The sequence below is a fragment of the Macaca nemestrina genome, chromosome 13 (genome assembly GCF_043159975.1).
Source record: "Macaca nemestrina isolate mMacNem1 chromosome 13, mMacNem.hap1, whole genome shotgun sequence".
NCBI lineage: Eukaryota > Metazoa > Chordata > Mammalia > Primates > Cercopithecidae > Macaca > Macaca nemestrina.
Genome location: NC_092137.1, coordinates 68,729,163 through 68,738,846, shown reverse-complemented (window position 1 = coordinate 68,738,846; position 9,684 = coordinate 68,729,163). Strand labels below are relative to the sequence as shown.

Here is a 9,684-nt window from a genome sequence, read left to right as displayed (position 1 = left end):
CCGACTTGATTAAGGTGAGCAAACCCCACTGCCTAACAGAGGATAAGGTGAATTCACTCTAGAGGAAGATGACATCATCTGGAGCCTCTACAGTTTTTCATATACAGTGTCTGCACTCAAAACATTATCAAGCATCCTAAAAGACAGAACTAAATGATTGGAAGTCACAGGTTGGGTGGGGTGGAAGAACACAGAAGCAAAGTCACAGGGATTTAGTTACTGGAGTTTGCAGGCAAGAATTTTTAAATAGCTATGATTTCAAAATCCAGGCAGATGGATGAAAAGATGAAGAAAATAGATTAATATGAAGACGTTTACCAGAAAAGTAGAGAACTAAATGGAAATTCTAGAACTGAAAAATGCAATAACAGAAATTTATGCATAGGCTTAATAGCAGATTATAACATGGAAAAAGAGTATTTATGTACTGGGAAATATGACAATAGAACAATGCCAACGTTGAAGCACATAAAGAAAAAAAAAGGATTTAGAGATTGAAACAGAATACAAAGGTTCAACATGTTCATATTGGATGTCCAAAAGGGATGGAGGGAGAAAGGTAGCTCTCAAATTTCCCTCAGCTTAGGGATATCGGAGTGAGTTCCCCCCACCCCATGAGATAACTGTAGAAGTAGCTGAGAACACAGCAAAGGAGCCACAAAGCAGAAGCCGTGGGATTGACAACCTAAATGAGGAGCCAAATAGACATTTGCTGCAGAGTCTTTAGAGTAACAGTAGTCACAGTGCAAATTGAGGTGGGCCAGAGGCAGCTGAAGGAAGACTCCTATACCTCAATCCCTGATTGTACTAAGAAAACTGACTGCAAATTACAGTAACCAAGAGTGCAGTGAGAGGAGAGGATTAGTGGAAAGTGGAAGATTGTTAGGAATGGAAGGAAGCATGCAGGCCTGGGGCCTTGCCCTGATGCCCTGCTGTTACTTCAGCCGCCTCTCTGCATGGATGTCAGGAAAAAGGAAGAAGGGAAAAAAGAGGGAGGAACTCCAAGTAGAGGTGCCAGATTTAGCAAATAAAATACATGAGTTTCAGATAAATAGCAAATCATTTTTTGGTATATGTCCCCAATGTTGCAAAGAACACACTTATACTAAAACAATATTCATTTTTATCTGGAATTTAAATTTAACTGAGCATCTTGTATTTTCTCTGGCAGCTCTAACCCTGAAAGACTGAGTAATGTGCTGAGCCTGAGTTAATGTGGAAATGACTGGAGTACCGTTACCCCTCTGAACCCATGTGTTCTGCATCCACAGATGCAACCACAGTCAAAAGTATTAGGAAAAATAAAAACAAATTGAAATACACCAATAAAAAATAATATAAAAAGTAATACAGTATAATAACTATTTTCATAGCATTTACATTGCATTAGTACTATAAGTAATTTAGAAATGATTTAAAGTATATGGAAAGATGTGCACATGTTGTGTGCAAATATTGCACAATTTTATATAAGGGACTTGAGCATCTGCAAATTTCGGCAGATACCAAGGGATGACTGTACTTTTAATGGGCAAGATTAAATTTTACAGGATGTCTCATTCCCCTCCCAACTCCACACTGCTCATGGAACAGAAAATAGGAGTTGACCAAATGGTGATATTGTAGGGTAACTCAATCTCCTCTCAGGCCCACTCTGCCTAAACACCCTACAGCACACCCCATTTCCACTCTACTGTGATTGACACATACCTAAAACAAGTAGCATGTGCTATTTGTCCCACTGTTTCCAGGTGGAAAATACAGCAGAAGTCCGTTCTGTCATGAAATCATCAAACATATTTGTGGCTTTCAACACTGGGGGAAGGTGGAGGTAAGACCTCTTGGAGATGCCTCATGTAACCCTCCTTTACTCTTCTTGGATTGTCTTCTTCCTGCCAACCGGCAAACTTCTCAATCCCTTTTGGGGTGGGAATGCTGTACCGCACTTCATTCATATCCTATCTTTTTCTTCCTTCCTGTGTCTGGTACTTCATTTAATAAACACCGTTCTAGATTCTCTAAAGGGAATAATTTGGAATTAAAAAAACCTTTTTCTTCCTCAAGTACCTCTATCATTGCCTTGTGCCAACTGAAGAATCATCAGGTTCATAAATGTGGAAAGGAGAGCTTTATTTCTTATAAATGGTTGCAGCCTGCAGGCTGGCCATCCCACAGCCTGGGAAGGGTAGCTTCTGGCAGAAACCAGAAGCAGGTACTTCTAGGGAGGGAAGGGTAAGACAGGAATTTAGGCTGAAGGGGTCAACTAAGTATATACATTTAACAGGCTATAGGAGAAGCTATGAATATTCACAAAAGGGGGGTGCACTCACGCATAGTAAGCTAACATGTATGTTACCTATGTCCCATGTTCACTTTAGGGTGCAATCTTAACATTTAAATGTATTAAAATCAGGCTCTATATGTCAAAAGGTGAAACAGAGGACACAGAAGCATCCTGTGTGCAGCCTCTGTAAACCAGCCAGAACCAGTCCATGGTTAGTGGCCTCTTATCAGGAAGGAATGATGGTCAGTTGTTGTGTCAAACTGCAAAAAGGAAGAGGAGTCCAGCAAATCCTCAGAATGGGCCTGTTTCTGTTTAACGCTTAGGAATGGAAATCTAATGGCAAGTAGCAAGGGAGGGAGTGTAACAGGGTATGTCTGACCTCCCAGTCCGTCATGGCCAGGAACTCAGTTTTTAAGGTTTCTCTGGGGTCTCCTTAGCCAAGAGGAGGGTCCTTTTAGTCAGTTTCAGGGGGGACCTTTGGATTTTATTTTCATTTCTCAGTTGAAAGCCTAGCTGTGAAGACTTCTGAGTCTTCTATGCTTGAAAACAGTCTTTTGAAATTCAAAGCTGAGCTCTGACTTCTTTATTCTCAGCTGTACCTAGCAGACCCACAAAGCCCTGGATGCCTGTCTTTCCAGATAGAGAGCTGCAGAGAAATAAGAATTACTGGGGATGGAAAATACAGTGGAAAGTATTACAAAAAAACAACCCATTTTAGTATTACTGTACACAGTAAAACAATGCTGGAAAACGAAGAAAGAGTAAAAACTATAATGAACAGCAGAGACAGAAGAAGGTAATAAAACAAACAAGGCATGCGGATTGGGTTTCTAACAAAAGCTTGACATCCTTATATTCAGTTCTACCACAAGTAAAAGTGACTTTTTTCATGAACCCCTTTTGCATTTTCCAATACCTCCTTGTCCTTACCCAGTCAGGGCCGGATGGAAATAAAACAAGATGAAACTGCAGTTTTACAAACCACACCAATTATACTGTATTATCCTAAACATTAACGGGTCAAGAAAAAAAAATTAATTAATTAATTAATTAATTAATTTAGTTATTTATTTTTAGAGACTGGGTCTCACTATGTTGCCCAGGCTGGCCTTGAACTCCTGAGCTCAGGCAATCCTCTCACCTCAACCTCCCAAAGTGCTGGGATTACAAGCATGAACCACTGTTCTGGCACAAAACAAATTTTTAATAATCATTTTCTGAGATCTACTTTCCTGCTATGGGTCTTCTGTGCCTTGTAGGGGAAAAAACCCCAGCTGCTTGTTTCCCAGTTTGCTCATTTTGATTTACTTTTAATATGACAAAATTATACAGTCCAGTCGTCACACAAAGAAAGCCTGATAGAAAATACGTAAAACCATAAAAGAAGCTTTCTCAAAATCACTTGTGAAAATCTCTCCACTTATTACTGTGGTTGTGTTTTTTGTTGTCTAACAAGTAGATTGAGCACAATTTTCTGTCTTTATTCTCATTGGTTAGTGAAGAAAATAAAAAGGACTGCTTTTACCATTGTTACCCATGTTTGGCCTACGGTTTCACCAGTTCAACTTTTTTTTTCCTCTCTCAGACTCTTTTATATATTTTTAAATGTGCTTTCTCCCTAAATGTTTTATTTTGAAAGTTTTCACCCTTACGGAAAATTTCAAAGAATAGAATATGGCACCATCACCCAGATTAACCAATCGTTAACTTTAACCACGTTTGCTTTATCTCTGTCTATACCAGGTCCCTAAACCTTATCACTGTTAACTTTCTGGGCTGGATAATTCTTTGTTTGGGGGAGGGGCAGGGGTGCTGTCCTATACATTGTAGAATGTTTAGCAGCATCCCTGGCCTCTATTCATTAGATGCCAGTAGCACCACTTTCCAAGTGCTAGCAACCAAAAATGTCTCCAGACATTGCCAAATGTCTCCTGAGGGAAAATCCCTCTTGTTAGAAACTACTGGTTTATACTACATTTTAAAAAAACAGCCTAAATATCCATCAACCAAGGAGAAGTGGATAAAGAATATATATATATAAATATTCTTTATATATATTATATATATAGAATAAAGAATATTTATATATATAACTGGGGTATATATATTACATGGTATATATATTACATTATATACACACACACACACACACACACACACCATGGAATACTACTCAGCCATACAAAGGAACAAAATAATGGCATTCAGAGCAACCTGGATCCTGGATGGAGTTGGAGACCATTATTCTAGGTGAAATAACTCAAGAATGGAAAGTCAAACATTGTATGTTCTCACTTATGAGTGGCAGCTAAGCTATGAGGACACAAAGAATAATATAATGGACTCTGGGGACTCGAGGAGAATGGGAAAGTGGGGGCAAGGGATAAAAGGCTACACGTTGGGTTCACCATACACTGCTCAGATGATTGAGTGCTCCAAAATCTCAGTAATTACCACTAAAGAACTTATCCATGTAACCAAAACCCACCTGTTCCCCCAAAACTATTGAAATAAATTAAAAACGGGCTGGGTGGGGAAATGTGCATGGTGGCGAGGCGGCAGGCCCATGGCAGGCTCTGCGGGGCGTGCGGGCAGAAGCTGGTGGTGCAGGGCAGCCGGTTCCTGACCACCTCCACTGCAAGCAGTGACGATGACAGCCTACTCATCTATGACTGCAGTGCTGCAGAAAACAAGTTACAAGAAAATAAAGGGGAGGACGAGCCGCCCTTGGTCCAGCGGAGTGGTGCAATTCTCGGTCCACCTTCTCCAAGTCTGGCAGCTGTTTTGCTATAACCGATGACAGTAAGTGTCTGATTCTTTTCTGTACAAAACCGTGGCAGTGTCTGAGTGTCAGGACCATGACAAGGAGTTGTACAGACCTGACCTTCACAGCCTCTGAGGAGAAGGTCTTGGTGGCTGACAAGTCTGGAGACGTCTATTCCTTTTCGGTGCTGAGCCACACGGATGCGGCCAGACAGCATGGACAGACTGGGGCGCCTGTCTGTCCATGCTGTTAGAAGTGGTTGTGCATCCTGATGACCACTGTGTCCTCACTGCGGGCCGGGACGAGAAGATCCAGGTCAGCTGGGCCGCCACTCCCCGCAGCATTGAGTCCTTCTGCCACGGGCACACAGGGTTTATGAGCTATATCTCTGTGGTGCCCACTCAGTCTGAACCGCTTCCATCCTCTTCCGGGGACTGCACCCTGAGGCTCCGGGAGTACAGAAGCAGCCGCCAACTGCATTGCTGTCACCTGCACAGTCTCCAAGAGCCCGCGGACCTCCAGGTCCCCTAGAGGTTTGCCGCGTCCAGGATCGCTTTCTGGTGTCAGGGGAACCAGGTGGCGCTTCTGTGCAACTGCATTGCTGTGGTCTACATCTTCCAGCTTCACGCCTGTAGACAGCAGTTGGTGTACCGACAGCAGCTGTCATTCCAGCACCGAGTGTGGGATGTGGGTTTGAGGAAACCCAGGGGCTGTGGGTGCTCCAGGACTGCCGGGAAGCTCCCCTCCCCCGGGGCTCTGCAGGCCTGTGGGTGGCCAGTGGCAGCCTGTTCCTGAAAGTGCCACGTTAAAGAAAGTTTCCGTTGTTCTTCGTGGGAACGGGGCCATGCTGGAAGGTTCTGTCTGCGCGAACGCCAGCTTCAGCAGTCTCTACAAGGCCACCTTTGACAACATAACCTCCTACCTGAAGAAGAAAGAGGAAAGACTGCAGCAGCAGCTAAAGAAGGAGCAGTGGCGGTGGAGTCCCCCACCTGGGCCAATGGGCAGGCCAAGAAGATAGGCCAGGGAAGTCAGCCTGGGGTTGCGGATCTTGGCTGTCGGGGGCACCCTCGAAACAGGAAAAGCGGTTTTCACTTGTTCCCCCTGCATCCTGGCATCTCCCTTCAAAAAGGAAAAGGTGACATCAGGTGCGACCAGTTCAGCTCAGAGAACGGGACTGTCTCCTGGGCTCTAGAACATTCTGTGTCGCTGGGCACAAGGCTCTTGCCTGGTGCCTGTGCACCCTTTCTGGTTGAAGGGAAGCCAGACAGACGGGTGGAGTGGAAGCGCTTGAAGCTTCACATTGGAGGCAGCGTGTGAACCTGCAGCGGTGGCAGCTGTGGGTTTTCTGCTATTCTGGAGCCTGGCGTGCTTCCTCTAGGAGGATCTATGGCCGATGCTGTGGATGCTTTCCTGTTGTTCCCACTGTCTCAGGGTCGAGGTGATGCGCTGCCCCGCAATAGCTGCTGGCCATAAGAGGCTGTTGAAACTTAGAACATAGAATCCTTTTGTGTATCAAAAGTTGGAATGCTTCACATTTTTCATAAGTGCCTTGTTTTCCTTTTAACAGTGATCTGGAAACAGTGCTGACTGCAAAGCTGAGGCCCACTCCCCTGTGCTGGGGACCAGGGGTTTCAGAACAGAGGGTTAGTGCCAGACCATTGTCCTCCTGTACCAGCAGCCTGACCTCCTTCACAATTCTGGGGCATCTGGCGCAGGGCATGCTCTTGTTAATAGTCTGCTTTGAAAATCTTGGTTTTAGGAGAAGTTAAGGTTGGTCTTGTCGGTATCTTCACTTAAGATAGGGCTGGCAAACTGGCCTGTGGGCCGAATCCTGCCCACTGCCTGACATATGGCCTGTGAATGGTTTTTACATTTTAAAAATTGTTGAAAACAAATTAAAAATATATTTCATGACATGAAAATAATGAAATTCAGATTTCAATGTCTGTGAATGAACTTTTATTGACACAATAAAAAAAGAAATAAACGAAATAAATAAAAAAACACACACATACTTTTGTTGAGCTGATGTATTTGAAAGTAAGTTTGCGTACTTCATGACATTTTGCCCCAAAATATCTTTTTCTTTCTTTTTCTTTTTTTTTTTCTTTTTTTTTTTTTTTTTTTTTTTTTGAGATGGAGTCTCGCTCTGTCACCAGGCTGGAGTGCAGTGGTGCAATCCTCCTACTCCATAGTTCAAGTGATTCTCCAGCCTCAGCTTCCCAAGTAGCTGGGATTAAGGCACGCGCCACCACACCCAGCTAACTTTTGTATTTTTAGTAGAGACAGGATTTCACCATATTGGTCAGGATGGTCTCAATATCCTGGCTTCATGATCCGCCTGCCTCAGCCTCCCAGAATGCTGTGATTAGAGGCGTGAGCCACCGCACCCGGCCATAGCATGTATTTCTTAAGGACGTGCACACATGCCTGCATAACCATAATCACACCCAAGAAATTTAATTTTCATCCAATAATGATATCATCTAATACCCAGCTCAGATTGAAATTTCCCTCAGTTGATTACACAAAAATGTGTTTTCAAGCTTCTGAATGTGTGCCAACCTGAAAATGAGAAATATATTAATTTTTTCTCAGCAATTTATTATAAACTTTTCCAAACATACACTAAAGGTGAAAGAACTTCCTCATTGTAGATTTAATTCGAATTTCTCTGTCATAAACATGAAGTTTATATGTTTAAGGGCACTTGTGGGTTTTGGTGTGTATGAATCTTTGTGTTTCTCAATTTCTGAGTGTTTTGTAAATTGGAGAGTTTAGTTCTTTATCTATGACATGTGTTGCAATTATATGTCTCCCAGTTTGTCACTTGTCCTTTGACTTTGCTTGTGGTGCTTGCTTTTTTTTTTTTTTTTTTTTTTACAAAGGTTCTTCACATTTTATTTTATTTGTGTCTTGCTCTGTTGCCCAGACTGAAGTGCAGTGATACAATCATGACTCCCTGCAGCTTTGACCTCCTAGGCTCAAGTGATCCTCCCACCTCAGTTTCCAGGTTGCTGGGACTACAGACATGCACCACCATACCCAAATAATTGTGTGTGTGTGTGAGTGTGTGTGTGTGTGTGTGTGTGGAGACAGGCCTCCCCATGTTGCCCAGACTGGTCTCAAACTTCTGGGCTCAAGAGATCCTCCTGTCTCTGCATTCCAACGTGCTGGAGCCATGCCCGACCAGTCCTTTTTATTGATGTCAAAATTATTGCTTTTTTTCTGCTATTATATCTGGATGATGAACATGGTTTAAAATTTTTCCCACCACAAGATTATAAACAAATTCACTTATGTTTTCTTCAAGTACTTATATGGCTCATTCTTTCCATATGAGTTTTTCCTGGAGTATAATGGCTGTTAAGGATTCAAAGCTATCTGTTTTCAAATGACTGTTCAGTTTTCCTAACACCATTTATTAATAAGTCTGTCTGTAATTTGAGATGCCACCTTATTCATATGAAAATTTTCTTTTTAGTTGGTTCTATTTCTGAACTTTCCATTATGTTCCAGATCTGTCTATCCATTCATACCACACTGTTTTAATTATACAAAAGATTTATCGTGCATTGATATTTAATAGGGTTCTCTCTCTTCATTGATCTTTTTTTCTGGTTTTCCTATTTACGCATATATGTTTATTTATCCACGTGAACTTTGGAATCAATTTCTGTAGTCCCAGGAAAACTACATATTGCAATTTTATTAGGGTGGTGTGAAATTAGGGATAATTTATACCATTATGATGTCAAGTTATCTTATCCAAGACCAAGAAATATTTCCATTTGTCTTTTAGGCATGTTTTAAATTTTTCCTCATATGGATTTTACACATTACCTCTTAAGTTTATTTCCAAGTATTTTATATTTTTGTTGTTATTGCAAATGGAATTTTTTCTTTTATCTTCTGACTAGTTATCATTTCCGTACACACAAGTTCACACTCTCACACACACGTGATTTTTGTACACTCATTTTGTAGCCTGCTAACTTACTGAGTTCTTTTGTTCATTTAGTGTCATCATTTTTTCTATTGGGTTTTCCAGATATACTATCATATCAACTGCAAATGTAGAGAGTTTTACTTCTTTTCCAAGTCTTATGCTGCAATTTTTAAATTAGTATACTGACTACTGTCTCCAATATGACGTTAAACAGTAATGCAGATGGTGGACATTTTTACCTTGTTTCTTACCTTAGTGGGAATGTTTCTAGTATTCTAGTATTACTCCATTATAATATTCTCTCTCTCTCTCTCCCTCCCCTGCCCCGTCTCTGTCTCTCATACATATATAAAATCATGTTAAAAGAAAATCCATTAACGTCTATTTTATCTAATACTTCTACTGGAAATGTATATTAAATTTTATAAAGGGACTTTTTGGCATGTGTGATTTGTTATACATTTCTCACCTGAAAATTTATAAGAACTTTACTAATATCAGTACTCTACATTCTTCGACAATAGTTTCTTAAATTGATACAATGTATAGATGTTTTCTCAGCTCCAGAGAACCAATAACATTGAATATCGTATTTTATAACCATGAAAAAACTTGATAAACAGGCTGGCTTTCTTCACCAAAACTGTCTTATGATAGTGTCTTTCAATGATTAAGTACCTTTCACAT

General features: G+C 41.3%; 1 pseudogene; it reads left to right on the top strand.

Annotated features, from left to right (window-relative positions):
- The first annotated feature begins 4,520 nt into the window (after positions 1 to 4,520).
- LOC105465437 (tRNA (guanine-N(7)-)-methyltransferase non-catalytic subunit WDR4 pseudogene) lies at positions 4,521 to 6,973 on the top strand (annotated as a pseudogene).
- Positions 6,974 to 9,684: the final 2,711 nt, after the last annotated feature.